At 49.6% G+C, this 21278-nt stretch overlaps 1 protein-coding gene across 1 annotated transcript in view; it reads right to left on the minus strand.

Annotated features, from left to right (window-relative positions):
* Positions 1-21278, minus strand: part of TATDN2 (TatD DNase domain containing 2) — a 536295-nt gene that overhangs the window by 349012 nt on the left and 166005 nt on the right. The gene's annotated exons all lie outside the window — the stretch shown is intronic.

The following is a 21278-nucleotide window of genomic DNA, read 5'->3' on the forward strand; positions in this document are numbered from 1 at the left end:
AACTGTTCAGAGAAGGTGGGTATTAGGAACTTTATTGTTTTTAAAATGTGTGTCTGTGCGAACTACTTAAAATATGAACAAGTATGCAGCATAATCTCACTTTTATTCAGGCAGAAGAGGACGCTTGTGACTGTAACGCCGGGCTCACTTGGCAGAAACACCCCCTGACCCTCCACCCCCATAGCAAAATGTAATGCCCGTGAAAAGGGTAGGTGGACGCAGTGTTATATAGAAAATAGTCCTGAGAGCACGATTGAAAATGAAAACTAGATATAGTGTATGGTATAAACTATGCACCAAAAAGTGTGATATAAGATGAACCGGGGCGTGAAATATGAAATGCAATACATTGTACGCAATGACAGATTCATTGGAGAGCGCGAGATAGCACAGGCACTAGCGCGTGCTATGCAATATGCGCCTTGGAGTGTAATATGCACATGGCAGTGTTGTGTAACCTAACTAGTCTCTAAAGTTGTAATATAAAATATGTGCTGGGGAGTGTAATGTTGCATATGCACTGTGACAAAGATATGGATCCCAGATTGTAATATGTATGGCATAGCGCTGTGCGTTATAACATAGGCATCGAGGAAGGCACATTAGATGGGGCAATATAACCCGTGCAAAGGCAAGTGTGGCATGACATTCACGGGGTGGTGTTACAGTGCACATGGGCTAGAGAGTGTCATAGCATACGCACTAGCTGGTGGAATACAACACAGAGGTGTGAGGCACTCGGCGGGCACTGGTGGGTGTAACACAGCATTGGGCTCAGCCAGGAGCACACTGTGACTCTCAAGTGAGGTTCGTCTCCTTTCCAGAGAGTAAAATAAAAAGTATTACACATCCGGCGGTGGATGTGTGTTTTATTAACCGTGAGGGGGGTTTCTTGCATAGTTTGTCGAATTTTTGACGAATCCCCTTTGAATGGTTTGGTGTGCGTGTATATTAAATGTGCCCGTCAATAGCTACCCATGTTTGTATAAATATACGACAAGGGTGTCTACTTGGAGAGTACCCACCGGCGGGGGCGCCGGGATTAGGCACGGTAGGGCGTCAGACACGTCAGAGCATCACTAGCGGTGTAAATACATTCCATGTGGATTCATTCTATGCATAGTCACCTTTTAATGAATATCACGCAAATCGTCATGGTGATAGGTACACACGGTTTGTCCAGCATGTCCTAGGTGTTTCTATAAATATATATATTTTTTTAAATAATAAAAAACAAAGGCCGGCCCCGGGGGATGGGGTCCCCGGGGCCATAAGTGGCCTGAGGAGGGGGGGGCAAAGCAGTCCCCTCCTAAAGAATAAAAAAAAAAAAAAAAAAGCCAACCCCCGGGGCCGATTAAGGCCTTGGGAGGGCCAAATGTATTTTTTTCAACAAAAATAATTAGGGTGCGGCCCTGGGGGATGGGGTCCCCAGGGCCAGTAAATTAGAAAAAGAAGGGGGGCCACACAGCCCTCCTTCTTAAAAAAATAAAATAAATAAAAGACCGGCATCGCGCTGGAGGTCACTCCCCCTCCTGGCAGCACTCTACAAACACGCCCCCTGGCCAGTTGTAAGTTGGGGAATTAATTCCCCTTCAATACTGAGGGTCCCTGAGGGCCAACTAGCCCAACAGGTATCTCCATTATGCGCCAGGGAGCTGCGTTGCAGACAGGTGTTCTGAGGCCACGCCCCTTTTTACACCTCTATGCAACGCAGCTCTGTGGCGCTTACTGGAGGTACCTAGTGGGCTAGTTTGACCCTAGGGACCCTTAGGAAACAAGGGGACTTAATCTCTCAATTCAGAACGGCCACAGGGCGCGTTTATACAGTGGTGAAGGGAGGGGATGGGGCCTGAGGTGACGTGTGCACGCCCTGTGGCGCGTTTTAAGTTGGGGAAATAATTTCCTTTCAATCCTGAGGGACCCTGGGGGCCAACTAGCCAACCAGGTGCTTCCAGTAAGCGCCACTGCTCTGCGTTGCAGAGAGGTGGTGCAGGCCGTGCCCCTTTTTACACCTCTCTGCAATGGCGCTTACTGGACGTACCTAGTGGGCTATTTTGCCCCTAGGGATCCAAAGGATTCAAGGGGACTTAATCTCCCAACTTAAAATGGCTACAGGGCGTGTTTACTCAGTGGGGAAGTGAGGGGACGGGGCCTGAGGTGATGTGTGCAAACACGCCCGGTGGCGCGTTTTAAGAGGTAGTTTTAATCCCCTGCCCTATTACATACTAGGGGCTTACAGAGGAGGTTATGCTGATCACAGGGGGACCCCAACGCATAGTGTTCCCTACTGTATATAGGTGTTTTCACTGTATTCGGAGTGTCTTTTAACATAGCACTGGCTCTAGGACTGGTTAGTCAGACTCAGTTACCACCAGTATCCGTCTGAAGAAGTGGAGGGTACAGGATGATTTTGCAACAAGGCTTCTTTCTGCTCTTCTGTTTGTTCTTTCTGCACGTTATCCTTCTTCCTGCACTTTTCTTCGTCTTTGAGGACTTCTGTTGCTTCTTTCTGCATTTCTTTTTTTTCTTGCTGTGCGTTTTTTCTTCTTTCTTCACATGTCCTCTCTCTGTAGGCATAGTTAGAAATTAGCATTTAAAAAACCTTAGAAATTCACTGAAAAAACCATAGGTTTCAGGGGCATTATAGTTAGCTGGACTTTTCACTCGTACAAAACCATTGAAATTCCCCTGTTATAGTTAGTTCAGCTAACTATAACTCACGCGCCCGCAATGCACTGCTGATGACGTCACATATTACATCACTCATGACATGGTCAGTGACACCACTCATGACATCACTGATGACATCTCAAATGACATCACTGATGACATCATCCTTGTGATAGAGTGGCAGACCTCCTCTCCCCCTAATATAACCTTTGATACACACATTCAAAAATAGCAACTATAACTCACGCGACCGCAATCCTCTGCTGATGACGTCAGATATTACATCACTGATGACATATGTGTCTTTCTGAAAAATAAATATTTGTAATATATGTATAGCTAAAGATTAATGGAAGAAGACACGGGTAAATAAGTGTCTAAATACAGTGATGTAATATCCGACGTCATCAGCAGAGGATTGCGGTCGCGTCGCGTAAGTTATAGTTGCCTGCACTAACTATAACGGGGGAATTTCATTGGTTTTTTACGAGTTAAATGTCCAGCTAACTATAACGTGTGAAACCTATGGTTTTTTAAGTGAATTTGCAAGGTTTTTTAAATGCTAATTCGTAACTATAACGTGTGTGAAACCTATGGTTTTTTCAGTGAATATATATACATACATACATACATACATACATACATACATACACACACACACTTCATACGCATACACACACCTATAGAAAAAGAAATAGGTAGATCGGAAAACGACATTTCATTTATTTAAAAATCCTTTTCCAATTGTGGAAATACAGATATGATGAAGAGATTAGTAATTTAGGACCCAAACCTCTTTTTAAAACGGAAAAACTAAAGGAAATACAGGCCCATTGTAAACCATAGACTATGCAGCTAGCGCATTAAACAGATATTGTACCTTAAAGGGTACATACACCCTTTCCCCAGTGTCCCATCAAGCACCAAAAGTGACAGGGCAGAGATTTCTTAGAAGATAAATGAATCCGCACAAAATAGAAAATTCTTCATTTAATCATTGTCCGGGGAGGTAGGAGGGTTGCTTATGTCTGATGAGAACTCCCCTGTGAGAGAACTAGGATCAGGTAAGAAACGTTTCCTTCTCTTCCAGTGGATCCTCATCAATAATTGGAAGCACTGAATAGATAAGCTGGCTTATCCCACCAACCAGTTTCTGCAGACAAAAATGTGAAATACAGAAACATTCTATTTATGGTGCAAAGTGATTCCTTAAAGAAACTTGACCTACCTGTGCATTCGTACACGACTCAATTTAGATAATAATGTATTGTATTTTTTTTGCAGTTTTATTTTTTAAACAATTTTTATTAATGTTAATTGTACACCTCTTGTCAATACAAGCATCACTCTCGTAGACACAATTGTAACCACATAGTTCATCTTACAACACCCTTGATATTACCATTATGCATTTAGGTCTAACATTCCACACATCTCATTTTACATCGTAGAGTCTCTGCCATCCCCTGATGCCACTATCCCATATAGCGTAATTATGCCAATGTTCTATTCACTCAGTTCCGAATCCGGGTCTGATAGAGAGGGTTCACATATATTACCCCTAAACGTGTTCCATTTTCCCCAAACCCGCTGCCATTTCCGGGGGCAACCCCTGTTAATACAGACCGCCCTTTCCGCAACCATGGCACCGTCCAGGTCTCAACACCACCGCGTGTGGGAGGGGATTGACTACGCCCCCCCAGTGTTGTGCAATATTCCTCTTCGCCAACGCCAGTCCCATGGCACCCAGGTTTGTTCGGCGTGGTTAAGATCGGTAGCGTCCCACACATTCAGCAAACACATCCGTGGCTCAGGGGGGACATCGTGACCGGTAACCTGGGAGACCGTTGCCATGACCTCCCTCCAATATACAGGGATGCCAGGGCAGTCCCACATGGTATAGTAGAAGGAGTCCTGGAGGCCACACTATTTTGTGAAGTGTGGATCTAGTGTAGTATATCCGGCGTAGTATTTTAAGTTGCACCAGTTTTATTTTGGATGGGGTCGACACCTCCCGTGGGGACGCCAGCGCCTCCTGCCATTCTTGTTCGTCCATTTCCCCCACCTCAGCCTCCCATTTTCTTTTAAGGATCCCTGTGGGATATTTTTGGTGGTTCACCAGTTTACGATATGTCAGCGATATAGCTTTCTTGGCTAGGTGGTCCGTGAGCAATCGATCCTCAAGTGGGGAGGATTCGGGTAGGACGGTCCCCTTAGGTATGGCCTTCCTTAGTGCATGTTGTATCTGCAGAAATCTGAACTGCTCCGTCCGTTCCATTTGATACTCCGTCTGCAACTGCTCGAAAGGGATCACCCCATCCCGCTTCCAGAGGTCTCCGACCCTGGAGACGCCAATGAGGTCCCACCCCGCAAATCCTTTACTTAGGTGTATCATACTTATCTTGGGGGAGACCCACAACGGTGTTTGCTGAGTGATCACCCCCTCCCAACACAGTTTACGCTGCGCCGTGTACCATATCTGTACGGTGTGTGCTGTGGGGCCTGTTAGCTTATTTTTTCAGGATTTATCGTACAAGGCGCGGAGGACTCCCTTCGACCCCAGCATCTGCCTGTCCATCCGTAAAGCCGGGTCGTCTTGCGGTGCGTGTAGCCACTGATTAATTATAGTGAGCTGGGAGGCCCAATAGTATAGACGTATGTTGGGCAGGGCGATTCCACCATCATACCAACTCCGCACAAGCTTACAGAGAGTTATGCGGTGAGGTTTACCCTCCCACAGCAGACAGCCCACCTCTGCCTCGACTGACTGGAAGTAAGAGTCTGGGACCGGTGTGGGCGTGTTTTGCAGCGCATATAAGAAGCGAGGGAGAGCCATCATTTTGAACAAAGCTGCTCTCCCCGGTAGCGTCAGTGAGAGGGAGTGCCAATGCTGGACATCACTCCGTAGTCTCCTCAGGGGTGGAAGCAGGTTGCGTTCAATGAATTGTGCAGGATTAGGCGTGATGTTAATACCGAGATATTTGAAACCATCCTCTGCCACTGATATCGTCACTCCTCTGGGCCACCGTGGTGTGGGCCCATGTAAGACATAGAGCACTGATTTTGCCCAGTTGATATAGTAACCGGAGACTCTGCCGTAGGACTCGCAAATGTCAAGTAGGCTACCTATGGACAGCTCCGGTCGCGTCAGGTATTGAATATGCTACTTACCAGTATGCATCTGTTCTTGGCATGTAGGGCTGCTGACATTCATATCTGTGCATAGATCGCCGCCTAGTGTTGGGTCCGGATGTTTGCACGTTGTTGTCCTGGAAGAGTCTTCGAAGTATCCTTGGATAGGTGACTCCTCCCATGGACTACAGTGCGCATGGGCATCCTCTCCATCCTCAGATTGTTTTTCGCCATTGTGGCAGTGATGGAGTAGATACAGAAAGTGATGACCATGCTTGCAATAATTCTGAGAGCTGCAGCTGCGACAGGCGCCGGGGAGGAGGGAGGGCGATATGAATGTCAGCAGCCCTACATGCCAAGAACAGATGCATACTGGTAAGTAGCATATTCAGTTCGAGGCATGTGGGCTGCTGAATTCATATCTGTGCATAGAATACATAGCAGTGCCCTCTATTGGCGGCGGCTACCCGTGCCAGCTGCAGCGGTCTGAAAAAGTGTTTTGAGAACAGCCTGTCCTACAGCTGCCTGCTGTTTTGACTGCACATCTACGCAATAGTGTTTTGTAAATGTGTGTGTAGTGGACCATGTGGCTGCTCTGCATATATCATGCAGGGGAATATTTCCTAGGAAGGCCATGGAAGCCCCCAACTTGCGTGTTGAGTGGGCTCGTGGTGGAATAGTTAATGTGCGTTTTGCCTTTTGATAACAGATTTGAATACACTTAACTATCCATCTGGCTATCCCTGCTTTGGAGATGGCGTTACCTTTGTGGTGTGGGGCAAAGGCAACGAATAGTTGTTTTGTCTTCCTGAAGGGTTTAGTCCTGTCGATGTAGTACATGAGGGCCCTCCGTACATCTAGTGTATGTAATGCCCGCTCTGCAACAGTTTGTGGGTTTTGGAAGAAAACGGGCAGTTCAATAGTCTGGTTCATGTGGAACTGCGATATTACTTTGGGCATGAATTTGGGGTTGGTACGTAGTACGACCCTGTTGGCGTGAACCTGAATAAATGGCTCTTGAACGGTTAGTGCCTGGAGTTCACTAACTCTTCTTAGGGAAGTGATCGCTACCAGGAAGGCTACTTTCCAGGTAAGGAATTGAATCTCGCATGAGTGTAGAGGTTCAAAGGGTGGACCCATCAGGCGTGTGAGGACCAAGTTGAGGTTCCACATTGGAGCCGGTGGGTGACTAGGTGGAATGACTCGTTTGAGTCCTTCCAAGAATGCTTTGATGGCAGGCACTCTGAATAGAGAGAGGTGCTGCCTGGTTTGCAGATAGGCTGATATTGCGGTCAAATGGACACGTATAGAGGTGTACGCCAGATTGCATCGGTATAGGTGTAAGAGGTAACATATGATGTCGTGGATGGATGCGTCCAGCGGGTTAATGTCATTATTACCGCAATAAATGACGAACCTTTTCCATTTGGCTGCATAGCAAGCTCTTGTAGTGGGTCTCCTGGCCTCCTTGATGATGTCCATGCAGTCAGGTGGCAGATTGAGATAGCCAAACTCTAGGACTTCAGGAGCCAGATCGCCAGGTTCAGCTGTTGCGGATCTGGGTGCTGAACCTCTCCATGGTTCTGCGTCAAATGCGCGGGTTTGATCCGCAGCCTTTGATGCGGTACCACGGAAAGTTCGAGGAAGGTGGTGTACCACGGCTGGCGTGCCCACGTGGGAGCAACTAGGACGAGTGTCAGGGAGTGTTGTCGGAGTTTGCGAGCCACCAGCGGTATCAACGGTGCTGGGGGAAAAGCGTACGCAAATCTGCCGGACCAGTTCATCCATATCGCATTGCCCTGCGACTGCGGATGTGGGAATCTGGCGGCGAAGCTTTGGCATTTTGCGTTTTCGCTTGTCGCGAATAGGTCTATCTCTGGGTGACCCCACTGCTGGAAGTACGGTTGGAGTACTGATGGGTGTAACTCCCACTCGTGCATCTGGTGGCTGTGTCTGCTGAGCAGATCCGCCATCTGGTTGTCCTTGCCGGGGAGGTGTTCTGCCATGAGGAACATGTTCCTCTGAATGGCCCACTTCCACATGCTCTGAGCCAGATGAGACAACTGTGGAGAGTGTGTCCCTCCCTGTTTCTGTATGTAGTACATTGCGGTCATGTTGTCCGTCCGGATCAACACGACCTTGTTGCACAGATGTACTTTGAAAGCCTTCATGGCCAGGAAGATTGCCATCAGTTCCAGAAGGTTGATGTGCATCTTCTTCTGTTGTGTCGTCCATAGTCCCTGCACTGTGTAGTGTAGTACATGAGCTCCCCATCCCTGGAGAGACGCGTCCGCTGTCAGTACTATTTGTGGAACAGGCTCTTGGAACGGTCGCCCCTTGCAAAGGTTTTGTGGATTCCACCAATGCAGAGAGTTGTATGCCCGACCGCTCACCAACACTAGGTCTTTCAACTGTCCTTGAGCCTGATTCCACGGACGTGCTAGGCACTCCTGAAGTGGGCGCATATGTAATCTCGCGTGCGGGACTATGAAGATGCAGGAGGCCATCATGCCTATCAACTGCATAAACACTCGCGCTGGAAGCGAGTGATTGTGTTTGAACTTGGAGATCAGCAGTTGTATGCTGTTGATCCTCACTAAACTTGGCTGAGCTGAGGCCGCCAGAGTGTCTATAGTCGCGCCCAGGTACTGTTGTACGTGTGCGGGCTGGAGATGGGACTTTGGGTAATTTAGTGAGAATCCCAGACTGTGAAGAAGGTGAATGGTGCGGGACATATGGCTTGCACATTGCTGGGCCGACTTCGCTTGAACGAGCCAGTCGTCTAGGTAGGGGTAGACGTGTATATGCTGCCTCCGTAAGTGTGCTGCCACCGTAGCTAGGCACTTCGTGAAAACCCTGGGCGCTGTTGTCACGCCGAAGGGAAGGACTTTGAACTGATAGTGCTGCCCCTGAACAGTAAACCTGAGGTATTTTTTGTGTGAGGGGTGGATGGGTATGTGGAAGTACGCATCCTTGAGGTCCAGTGATGCTAGGAAGTCTCCCTGCTTGAGAAGCGGAAGGACTTGCTGTAGAGTGAGCATGTGAAAGTGCTCTGAAAGAATGTACTGGTTCAGGGGTCTCAGGTCTAATATAGGCCTGAGCGACCCGTCCTTTTTTGGAATTAAGAAGTAGAGGGAGTAAACCCCCGTGCCCTGCTCGTGGATGGGTACGAGCTCGATAGCGCCTTTTAGAAGCATACTTTCTACCTCTTGCTGTAAGAGCGTTAAGTGCTCTGAGGACATAGGACGGTTTCTTGGTGGTATTGTGGGTGGAGTGGAAGTTAACTCCAGACAGTAACCGTGTTTTATAATATCTTTGACCCACCTGTCCGTGGTGATGGAGTTCCACGTGGACAGGAACCGTTGTAGCCTTCCCCCGACAGGTGTTATGTGGTCGGGAGGAAGGGAGAGGGCGTCACTGCTTGTTCTTGGGGGAGGACCTGGTGTTGCCGTAGCCACGTCCTCTGCCCTTGGTACTGGAACCACGATAGCCACCTCGGGTGTTCTTATCGTAGGTGGTCTGCGTATTACCCTTGTTATATGTTTGTTGTGACCCCTGTCCTCTACCTGCCCCCTTGTTTCCGGGGCGACGAAAGGAGCCGCTCCGAAAGGACTGAGTTTGTAGGGCGCCCATGGACTTTGCAGTGTCCGTGTCCTTTTTTATCTTCTCGAGGGTGGTGTCAACCTCAGGTCCGAACAAAAAGTCGGGGTTGACGGGCTGATTAAGTATATTGTTTTGTACCTCAGGCTTGAATCCTGAGATACGTAGCCAGGCGTGACGTCGTAGGATGACGCTAGTGTTGATGGCCCTGGCAGCCGTGTCTGCAGCGTCTAGTGCACATTTAATGGCAGCATTTGTGAGTAGCTGTCCCTCTCTGATAAGGATTTCTGCACCTTCTTTGTAGGGGTCAGGGAGGTGCTGAAGAAGTTGCTCCAGTGTGTCATAGTGCGCTCTATCGTAGCGAGCGAGGAGCGCTTGAGTGTTAGCTATGCGCCATATGTTTGCAGCTTGTGCGGCAACTCGCTTGCCGGAGGTCTCTAGCACCTTGGACTCTTTGTCCGGGGGAGGAGCGTCACCCGTTGTCTGCGAGTGTGCCCTCTTGCGGGCATTCGCCACAACGATGGAGTCGAGTGGTAATTGGCCTCTGATGTAAGTAGGATCCCCAGGTGCTGATCTGTATTTTTTATCGATCCTGGGGTTTATCACTCGTGCCCTGGTGGGTTCCTTGAAAATGTCAGTGGCTGGCTTGAGGACCCCCTTCAACATTGGCAGAGTCTTTACATGTCTTTCTGAGGATGCAAAGGTGTCCATTAGAAAGTCATCTTCGATGATATCAGAGTGAAGCTGTACATCATGGTTGTTTGCCGCACGTTCAATCAGAGCGTTGAACGCCGCTGTATCCTCTGTGGGTGATGTTTTTGGCCCATATAGTTGTGTGTCCTGTGCATCAAGAGGTGCACTGGGGTCTGCAGGGTCGCCCCAAGTTTGGTCAGGGTCCTGCTGGTCATCAGGGTCCGTGTCCACATGGTAGGGGACTTGTTCATCCAAGTAGTCCCCCAATGCATCCGTGTCGGAGCGTGTGGGGGAGGCCCGTTGTGGGTCCTGGTAGGGTGAATAGAAGGGTTCATACAGGAGAGGTTCTGAGTCCACAGGCAGCTTCCTCTTTAGCGGGATCCTGAAAGGCTCCAATGGCGGTTCCGAAGTTATCCTTCGGCCGTGGAGAATCATCCTGCCAGTGTCGGCGTCGATGACGTGTGACGGAGACGGCTCGACAGGTGTAACCGCAGTTTTGGTGACCTGTGTCCTGAGTTGAAACGCCTTCGGGATTGTGGGTGGAGGCAAGCCGAAGGTAATGCTGGTCGGCACCGACGAAACCGCCGGAGCCGAACCGGAACCCGACGGGTCCTGGAGGGCGTCCTTGGATCTGCAGCCTGGCATCGCGCCAGGCCGTACTCGGGGCGCCTTAGAGGTCGTGGCCCCCGCCAGGGTCGTCGAGGCGGCTGCAGATATCTTCTGCGCCCGTGGCGCATCGAGTCGAGGTGCGGAGATCACCGTCGACGTCTTCGACACGTGAGGTTTTGGTGTCGTCGAGGGAGTGCTGCGAGGCGTAGCAGGCGGGACGGCCCTCGGTGTCGGTGGCGTCGACGCCGGTAACCGGGCAGGTTTGTCGGCGCCGATGACCTTCTTCCGTTTGTCGACTCCCATGTCGCCCGTCTCGAGTTCGGCACCGAAGTCTCTCTTGGTGCGGTCGGTGCCGACCCGGTGCGCTGGCGTCGAAGGTGTTGAAGGCCTCGATCCGACTAGCGCCACTTTCAGTTTCGGTTTCGTAGGAACCTGAGCAGCTTTCGGTTTCGGTTTCGTGGAAGGGAAACCAGCTGGCTTAAGCGGTAATGGCTGCCGCTGAACGTCCGAGGCCGGGCCCGAGGGCGGGGCCGAAGGACTGCGTGATAGGTCTCGGGTAAGGCCCGAAGGCGATCCCTCGACCGGAGCCATAGTCTGTGGCGCTGGTGAAATTTCGGTCTGAACAGGTAGGCCTTGTTCATCATCGGAGCTACTCTCTTCGGCTCCTAAGGCCTCCTCGTCGTCTCCTACCTCGGTGTCGTCTTCACCTCTGTGGAAGAGTGACTCGTCGGCCTCGTCCGATCCGGGTTCGTGTTCGTGTTCGGAAACGGGACTGGAGGGTAAGACTTCTACTTCTTCGACGTCGTCAGCCTCGTCGAAGATGTCAGCTGGGGCCGGTGCCGCGTGCTGCGCTTCGAGCCTCGCCGCTCGACGATTCCGCAGAGTCTTCTTTGAACGGAACCGGGCACAGGCCATACATGTCGATTCGTCGTGGTCCGGCGAAAGGCATTTGTTGCACACCGGATGGACGTCGATGTGTGGGTACTTCGCATTGCATACCGGACACCTTTTGAATGGCGTCCTGGATTCCATCGTCGAAGTAGAGTCGATGGACAGGCAAATGCGAACAAAGTCGGTGCTGAAAGTTAGTAAACTAACAAAAAGTATCGAAACCCGATCGATAAACAGTACCGACGCGAACTAAAGGCCTTGTGGCCTCGACAAAAGTTTTTCCTAACTTGAGCTAAGATAGCACATCCGAACCCAATGGCGGAAAAAAACAATCTGAGGATGGAGAGGATGCCCATGCGCACTGTAGTCCATGGGAGGAGTCACCTATCCAAGGATACTTCGAAGACTCTTCCAGGACAACAACGTGCAAACATCCGGACCCAACACTAGGCGGCGATCTATGCACAGATATGAATTCAGCAGCCCACATGCCTCGAACACCAAGATATCGTCCGCGTACAGCGAGATACGGTCGTCCCTGCCCTCTGTCCACTTTAGTCCTGTTATCACTGGATCCTTCCTTATCCATGCCGCCAGAGGTTCCAGCACCAGGGCGAATAGCAGTAGGGAGAGAGGGCACCCTTGTCTAGTCCCCCGCCCCAGCTCAAAATCCCCAGACAGTCGCCCGTTCATCGCCACCTGCGCCAGAGGTCCTGTATATAGCAACCTCATCCATGCACAGAATCTAGGCCCGAAACCAAAACGCGCAAGCACCGCAAAGAGAAAAGGCCACTCCACCTGGTCAAAAGCCATACTTGCATCCAGCGAGAGAATGACTGCATCCTCGTGGATGTACGGACCACTGGCCAGTATGCAGTGCAATCGTCTGATATTCATCGCCGTATTTCGCCTAGGCATAAAGCCAGATTGGTCTGGGTGAATGAGTGCCCGCAAGTGAGGCTGTATACGGGTCGCTAGCACCTTTGCCAATATTTTGGCTTCCACATTGAGGAGCGAAATAGGTCGGTGGGAGGTACACTCTTGAGGGGGTTCCCCGGTTTTAGTATTGCTACCCATGTCGCGACCCTTTGGTCATGTGGAAGTATGCCCTCTTTCAGGCTGGCTTCATACATTTTCAGTAAGTGCGGAACCACCGTATCCGTCTCCCACTTGAACAACTCCACTGGAATCCCATTCGGCCCCAGTGCTTTCCCCGACTGGAGGCCTTTAACAGCCAAGGCAACCTCCTCTACTGTGAGGTCCGCCTCCAGCGCCAGCGCGTCTTCCGGAGTCAGTCATGGAAGTTGTATGTCATTTAGGAACGCTAAGTTGTCCTCGACGGTAGTCGTTGCAACAGAGGTGTACACTTTCTCATAGTAATTGGCAAAGGCCACCACTATGTCGTCAGGGTTTGTCACGACCTCCCCTGTGGCCAAACTTAGCCGTGCCACCCAGCGGTTGGCTCTCTCTTTTTTGTCTAGCCACGCTAGCAATTTGCCCGCTTTGTCCCCCATCTCGTATACCGTATGCTGTGTTTTCGTCAGGAGTGCCCGGGCTGCCTCCCATAGATGGTCTATATAGGCTTGTTTAGCGAGGCTAAGTGTGTGGGTGTTTATGTCGGTGGGGTCCCTGGTATGCTCTCTTTCTGCCTGGGTCACTGCTTCCTCTAGCTCCAATACCTGGCGTGCCATGTCATGTTTGTGGGCTGTAATTACTGCAATGGCCTGTCCACACAGCACCGTTTTATAGGCCTCCCAGAGGAAAATGGGTGAAGAAACAGACTGTATATTCTCTTGAAAGTAATGTTCCGAAGTTTTATGTAGGGCCTTTCGCACGCCAGGGACCTTCATGTACCCGGGATGTATAGGGAAAATACGTCTCCTACCCAAGAGGCATGAGGAGTAAGTTAATAACATTGGCGAGTGATCAGATATACTCCTGGGAAGGTGTTTCATCTCCTGTATTTTATCAGTACATGTAGGGGAAGTGAGGAAGTAATCTATACATGAGAGACTGTTGTGCGCGCCAGAGTGATGTGTGTACTGAAGTTCTATGGGGTTTCACATGCGCCAACTATCAAGCAGCCCCATTGCGTCTGTAAAGTCTCGTAAGGGCGATGAAACTGCACCCTGTCCTCTTGGGGGATGCCTATCCCACTCATCGTCTAATGTGGTGTTGAAGTCGCCCCCCAGTATCAGTTCTCCGGGGGGTAGGCCTAGCAAGAAACTCCTCAAGGCCAGAAAAGCAAGCGAATGCAACGCTGGGGGGGATGTATACCGTGACGAAATTGAAGTTGCGCCCTTCCCAGTGCCCGGAGATCGCTGCGAAACGTCCTTGGTCGTCTGCCCACGTCCCGGTCACTACCATGGGACAACTCTTACGGAGGAGGATCCCCACTCCCCTGGACCCAGAAGTGAACTCCGAGTGCGCTATAATTTTAAAACCCCATCTATCTAGCGCCTTGACGGCCGTGCCTACTAAATGGGTCTCCTGTAGGAGAGCCACTGACGGAGCGCGTCTCTTAAGGTGTTGTAACACCAACCCCCTCTTAATCTTATTGCCCAGACCGTTCACATTCCATATCACATCACGGCCAAGGGGGCGCCCGGGGCATGGCGATCATCCAGTTGCAAGCGCGCAGCTGTCATGGTATTGCTTGCGGTGTGCGTGTGAGCAAACATGTGTCATGGTCCAGTCCCGTGGTGTGGCTAACATTTCCCTCACATGTCTAGGAGATAAACGTGTCCCGCGTGAGTGTACTCATTTTTAACTCAAGGTGACTGATGAAAAACGAAGAACAAAAAACCTGAAAAACCACAAATAAAAAACAACCCCCCCCCCTAACCTCCCCCCCTCCCTGTTCCCCTGCCAGACGGATCCCCAACTACCCGCCACCCCAACATAGCAGAGTGCTTCAATCCCATAAACAGTACTTGCGTGTAGGGGGGGGAAGAAGTCAGAGAGCCGTCGTAGACCTCCCCAACCTCAAAGACAGTCTTGCAATCATTGGAGCTGTACATCCCCCTGATAGATCCTGCTGCCCTTATCTGTTGATAAAGCGGTACAAAAGGGGGTGGTGATGGACGGACCATCAGAACCAATCAAACACTCACACCCAGTCAACAGATCTGGGTTTGATCCATCACCGTTCTTTAGCCCACTCTGCCACCCCAGTTCAGACATGGCCATATGCAAATCAGTCTGACCCTGTGCCTCATGGGAACAGTCCAGCCCGAACTGCCAAGCCATGCCTTCCCTGGACCGGAAACAAGCTTCCTAGGACCGGTTTCTGGCATTTCAGCCGTCTTCAGCCAGGCTTGCTTGAATCCAGTGGCAATGTGAGCAAGAGACTCACGTCTGAGCATACCCTGCCAACTTATGGCGAACAAAGCGGTACAAAAGGGGGTGGTGATGGACGGAGCATCAGAACCAATCAAACACTCACACCCAGTCAACAGATCTGGGTTTGATCCATCACCGTTCTTTAGCCCACGCTGCCACCCCAGTTCAGACATGGCCATATGCAAATCAGTCTGACCCTGTGCCTCATGGGAACAGTCCAGCCCGAACTGCCAAGCCATGCCTTCCTTGGACCGGATGCCTTTATCAACTAGTCGTCCAGAAATGGGCATACTTTCTTTTTTTATTTACATTGGTGAGCCGTGATAACTGCTATACAGTTTGTTAAAGTGCAAGGAGCTGATGAGGCAGAAGGGAAGTACTCTGAATTAGTAGTGTTATCTCACTACCACAAATCTTAGGAACTTCCTGTGTTTCTTTATTATATGGAAATAGGCATCCTGCAAAACTATTGCACACATCCAACCTCCTTGGCCTAACTGAGGATATATTTGGTGTAACACCAACATCCTGAACCTTTCTTGCTTTATACATTTGCTCTTTAATTTTAGGTCAAGAATCGGTCTGGATTTGTTTTGGGGATCTTTCGCCTGCCCCAGAAAACTACGAAAATATATTCCCCTCACATTGTAATGAAAGGGTACTTTCTCAACTGCATTCTAATGAAACAAGGCGTTTATCTCCTTGCAAAGCAAGCTTTGATGCAAATTAAAATACCCACTTGTCTTTCTTTCGTTAAGTTATGCCACTCTTGAATATGTATTGAAATGGATTTAAAATGCTCCCCCCATCAGAGCGCCTAACAGAGAGAAGGAAAGAAAACCCCGATTGTTTTTGCTGAGGCTTTCTTGCAGCTGCTGATGTATTGGATTCCTCTGCCTCTAGAGTGTCGGCTGAGCTGATCGGTCTGTCTTTGCTTTTGATGCTTATGTTGATGAGGTTGCGACGGAGGAGTTTGAACCCTCTGCTGCAAGGTATCTCTTTACGTAAGGCTGGTAGCGCCTTCAAAACGCCTCCTTCTCGAAACCTACAGCCTTCAAAGTGCCCGGTTCTGATTTCTCATCAGCATGGGTACCAAACAGAAACAGGAAAGTTTAAAACCCCCTGCTATACTTCTGTGTTATTTTTTTTTTTTTTTTTTTTTTTTTGGAAAACCTTTATTTAACAGTATGTGCAGACAAATACGGGCCTACAACCCTCAGGCCGGCCTCGACAAAAAGGGGCACATCAGCAAGCAATTATACGATTCAGCAGCATATCAGTACAAGCACGAATAGACCAGATTACGTTATACACAATTGTGCCGCCGAGCGCCAGGATGATGAGGTTTAAGTTTTATAAAGTTTTGAAATAAGTCCATAGCAACAGGTCTGAAAGGATCCGAATCAGAGCAATACAGTTAGGACTATAGTGGGCAACGATCATCAGAAGAGTCAGCAAGCATTATCCGTAAGGTAATCAATCGCACTCAATAAAATCAGGATAGAAAAGAAGCATATCACATGACGATCCCCAAGCACTACCCACAAGTTCCCAATCCTCCCCTCGACCCAAGAAATAAGAAAGGAAGGAACAAACGAGAAAGGTAAAGAGTAGAAAGGGAGAAGAGAAAGAGAGAAAAGAAAGAAAGAAAAAGGGGGCCCATAGAAAAAAAAAAAAAAAAAAAAACCAACAAGGAAATATACCCCCCACCCTACACGCATGCAGAGGCTACGGCCTACCCCCCCTAGCAGTGTGTCTGTCGCCCCAAAAGAGTACCCGAAATGTAGGAGAAGAGAAAGAGAAGAAAAAGAAAAAAAAATATCACGGTTGATCAGAGGAGGGCCAAGGATCTATTCAATACAAGCAAAATCGTTACCCGCGGTCACCCAACCCCAGGCCCCGACCTAACACCCTGCTACATGTACCTCCAACAGTCACAAGTCCCAGTCCCAGCCATATACGTATCAATGTGCAACAAGAAAAACCCCCTTCCTCAGCCTTGGCCCCTTCGAATCTGCAGTCCAACAGAGTCCAATTGCAGTACAGCCAACCTGGACGGGATGGGCCACCATGGAGCCCGTTGCCGCAATCGAGGGGTAAGAGACAAGTCAAACTGGAGCGAAGCTCGATAGTAAAGGACCACAGAATGCGCCACTGCTATGCGGTGGCTAGCACAACAGGGAGCAGGACGATGCATAAATCCCAGAGTAGCGGCCGGCCGATGTACAGGAAGCAAGTCCAGGAGGACGCTCAGAGACGTGGCACCAATGGACAAAGGAGATGGGCAAAACGGCGGCTGAGGCACAAGCTCCGGCCATACCAAGGGAGCAGGATTGTCAGACTCCTCCAGGGCAGAGCCGAGGAGTACCGCAGCGGGCACTGGGACACGTCCCCCCGTCACCGCCACATACCTCAACTCGGGTGATCCACCGACAGTCGACTGAAGATGTGGCTTAACATGCCGCACTGGAGAATCATCACGGCCAGCTGAAAAAGTCCGATCAAACCGGTCCTCCAAACCAGTGGCAGAGTCGCGAAAGGCCAACCACAGGTCCTCCAGTGCTGCCAGGATGTCGCGAAGCCCCAGCGGTGGATCAAGAATGGAGGGTGCTGTTGCGTCCGCCATCTTAGGCAAGCAACCATCGAGCGCCCCGGGAAGCAATCCCCCTTCACCAACCATCAGTATCTGGAAGGTGAGAAGCTCTCTGCGGGGCCCCGGTGGTGCAGGAAACGTGGAGGCAGCCGGTCGTGGAAGGCTTCAAGGACAGGGGAATCTGTGGTGCAGGGAAACCCACCGGCGAGACCAGGGCTTCCGATGCGGAAGATGGCGTCCGCTGCTGTAGGCTGCAACAAAGAAGCGATCCCGGCCCTCTCCCAGCTGGGCCGGGATACAGTATACGGGAGCTGGATACAATGTTGCGAGCGGGGCGCGCTGGGCAGCCGAGCATGAAGAAAGGCTGCTGTGAGAATCCCAGCGCCGCGCTCCAGGTCCGGTGTACCGGCTCCTCCCTCTCCACAGCGGCCGCTGCTATCGTTGTCGCCGCCGGCCGTCCCCACTAAACAATGGCCCGGCTGCGACCGCTTGGAAGGCCGGAATGGAAACCGGGGCCCAACTCCGCCGGGGCAGCTCCGTTTTCGACCGGAGTCAAAGTATCGTGGTCAGGGACGTGGCGCAGGTCAGCGTAGGGCTCGGAGGCGCAGGATTCTTGCCAGGATATCGACGAAGGGCGAAAGGGTCGGCGGAGCCGAAGAGCTAGGCGGCCATCTCGGCTACAGGCTAGCTTCTGTGTTAATCTTAACCTGACACTTCACCCGAGACATAACCCATGACAGTAGGCATGTGTCAAAAGCATCAGCTGCTATGCTGATCACCTGGTTTGAAACCAGCATGCCCCCTCTTGTAAGATTTCTTGAAGATCTTGCTGGTCTTCTCTTGGCAGTTTTCATCAAATCTCTGATGCGAATCCCAAAGAGACTTGTTGTTACGACCCAGCAAAGCAGTTGCACTCACTGTTTTCATGGAAGTGGTATAACATCACTAAATGTGTTTATGTGCTCTGTGGGTGACACTTGCAGGAGAGTTAAAAAGCGTTGGGGAATAATCTCTAATCGAAGAGTATGTACTGTAAGTAGATGGTGAGTAGTGACTTAATCCGAAGGTTTTGCGCGAAGACCATCTTCCGCCATGATGTCTGCGACTCCTTGAATGAGATCTGGATCACCTCAGGAAACTAGGACGTCTAGGTGTTCTAGATATATTTGGTGACATAGATTTACTACGCCCCCTTCACCGCGTACTGTTTGCTCGCAGGCATAAGTTGGATTTGAACAGTCACTGGTGTAGGCATGGTTGGCAAAACCCTCAACGGTTTAGAGTCCCATGGGGGAAGGAGTAGCAGATAGACGTACTACTGACATAACTTCCATCGTGTGTAAATATGTTCTAGAACATTCAGAATCTGAGTAGTTGGTCCCGGTCTTTTTAGGCAGCAAAGCCAGTCTGCCATGTGTCTGTGTGATGGCAAAGTGATGTTCTCGACATCAATGGAGGATTTGACGCGGAAGGAGGTCCTTGCCTCGACTGCTGTCTCGATGTCAACAGCAAAGTGCCTCAACTGCGGTCTCGATGTCAACAGCAAGATCCTCTTTTAGACAGCGAGCAAGTCGCCATAGTACCTGTACTCAACATCGATCGGGAACTATATTTTCTCATGAATTATTGCGCTCTTTATATCTACCTCTAGGGTAGTCTGTAGCACAGGAAAAGTGTACAGAGGTAGGTGGCAAGTGACCTGACGCCCTGTGGCAGAGATCTGGCATCTCTCCTGAAGCTCCAGCAGTCTCATTCTGTCTGCCCTTCAGGGTTCGCCTTGACATTTTCCTGCAGTGTTCCCAATCTTCTGGACCATGCTCTTCTGGAGGGCATACTATGCACAGTTGTGAGAGTCTGACTGGACTTTTTTCTTGCCAGTTAGGGCATTTCACAAGAGTGAAGGCATTTTTGGCAGGAAAAGATTAAAAATGTCCACCAGAAAAAGCTGGAATATCACACTAGTCCCAAAGGATGTTGAGGGAAAACATTAAAGAAAGCTTTCAAAAATGGATTTTGAAAAATAAAGCAAGAGAAGGCATTGTTCAGTACTCCAGAATCCTGATGAAAGTCACCGGGAAAATGAACTGACCTAACTTTCACCTCTGGTGCATTACAGAACACTGGAACAAGGTTGAACCCTTAAAGGGACAGTGTCAGTTCAATGCTCTAGCTGCATAGTCTAGGTTTTAGAATAGGCCTGCATTTCCTCAAGTTTTTCTATTTTAAAAAGTGGTTTGGGACAGATATTTCTAATCACTTTATCATATCAATTTCCACAGTTGGAAAATTATTTAAAAAATAAAATAGAAATGAAAAATGGCCATTTTCTGATAAACATATGAATCCCTACAAATAAAGAAATGGGTCTGTGTGTGTGTGTGTGTGTATGTATATATATATATATATATTTTTTTTTTGTATCTATATTTATACATCCATATACATATGATATATATATACATACACGCACACACACACACACACACACACACATATATATATATATATATATATTATCTACTGGCGGTCGCCAGTAGATAGTTATAGTTAGGACCCTGTTTCCATAGGAAATCCGCAACATTCTATTTGGAATAACTTTGGCGCCGGTCGACGAATCCTCGCGAAATTTTCAAAATAGGTGGGGCCCTACGCTCCGCTCCTACCCTGAAAGTCTCGGGGGGATTCGTCAAGCGGGGGCTGAGAAAAAAGGGGGGTCCCAAAACGCGTTTTTCCCATGCATTTTTCCATAGGACCTTTAGACACAGCTACAGCCCGAACGGCCGAACAGAGTTACTTGAAATTTGGCAGAGAGGTAGTCCTCAGGTCAAGGAAGTGCCTTTTGTAGGTCTGGTGTAAATCTGTTCAGTAGATCCTGAGAAAATAGCATTTAAATCAATATATATATCTGAGCCAGCTTACGGTGCGCTTACCGTGCGCTTACGGTAAGCTTACCGTACGCGTACGGTGACGTGCGCGAGCGCGATTCTGATTGGCTGTTAGATCTTAGTAAACATTCGAATCGGTCGAAACCAGGAAGCGGCGGCCGCCGTTTTCTCTCTCGCACTCTGAGGGGGGGGGAGGAAAAACAAAGGTGGAAAATATTTAAAGGAGCATGTTAGACAGCTCCTAACCACCTAGCATTGATTAAGGGGCCCCACAAGACCCCCCAAGAAAAAAAAACAATTTTATTTTTTTTCGTAAAAACGCCGATTACGCTTACCGTACGTGTACGGTAAAAATTACTTTAAAAAAAAAAATATCCACACTCATCCCTCCCCCGTGTGCAAAAGGTGCATGGCATATAACATCAATGAACAAAATCTAGATTAAGTTTCTCAACGAAGCGCATAATATGTCCTCCGTGTGCGGACGATGCGCGAAGCGCATCGCGCGTACATGGCCCATCCAGCGTAACGTGGGCACGTGGTGCGCGTAGCGCACCGCGTGCCCACCGTGCGTGCACGGCACTAACTGCGTAAAGTGGGCGCGCGGTGCGCAAAGCGCACCGCGTGCACACTGTGCGCGAAGCGCACCGTGCGCGCACGGAACGAACTGCATTAAGTGGGCACGCATGCCACGAACGGCGTAAAGTAACTTAGCATTTAAAAAAACGTACAAATTCACTGAAAAAACCATAGGTTTCACACACGTTATAGTTAGGAATTAGCATTTAAAAAACCTTGCAAATTCAGTGAAAAAACTATAGGTTTCACACACGTTATAGTTAGCTGGACATTTTACTCGTAAA

Source organism: Triturus cristatus, chromosome 9 (assembly GCF_964204655.1).
Source record: "Triturus cristatus chromosome 9, aTriCri1.1, whole genome shotgun sequence".
Lineage (NCBI taxonomy): Eukaryota > Metazoa > Chordata > Amphibia > Caudata > Salamandridae > Triturus > Triturus cristatus.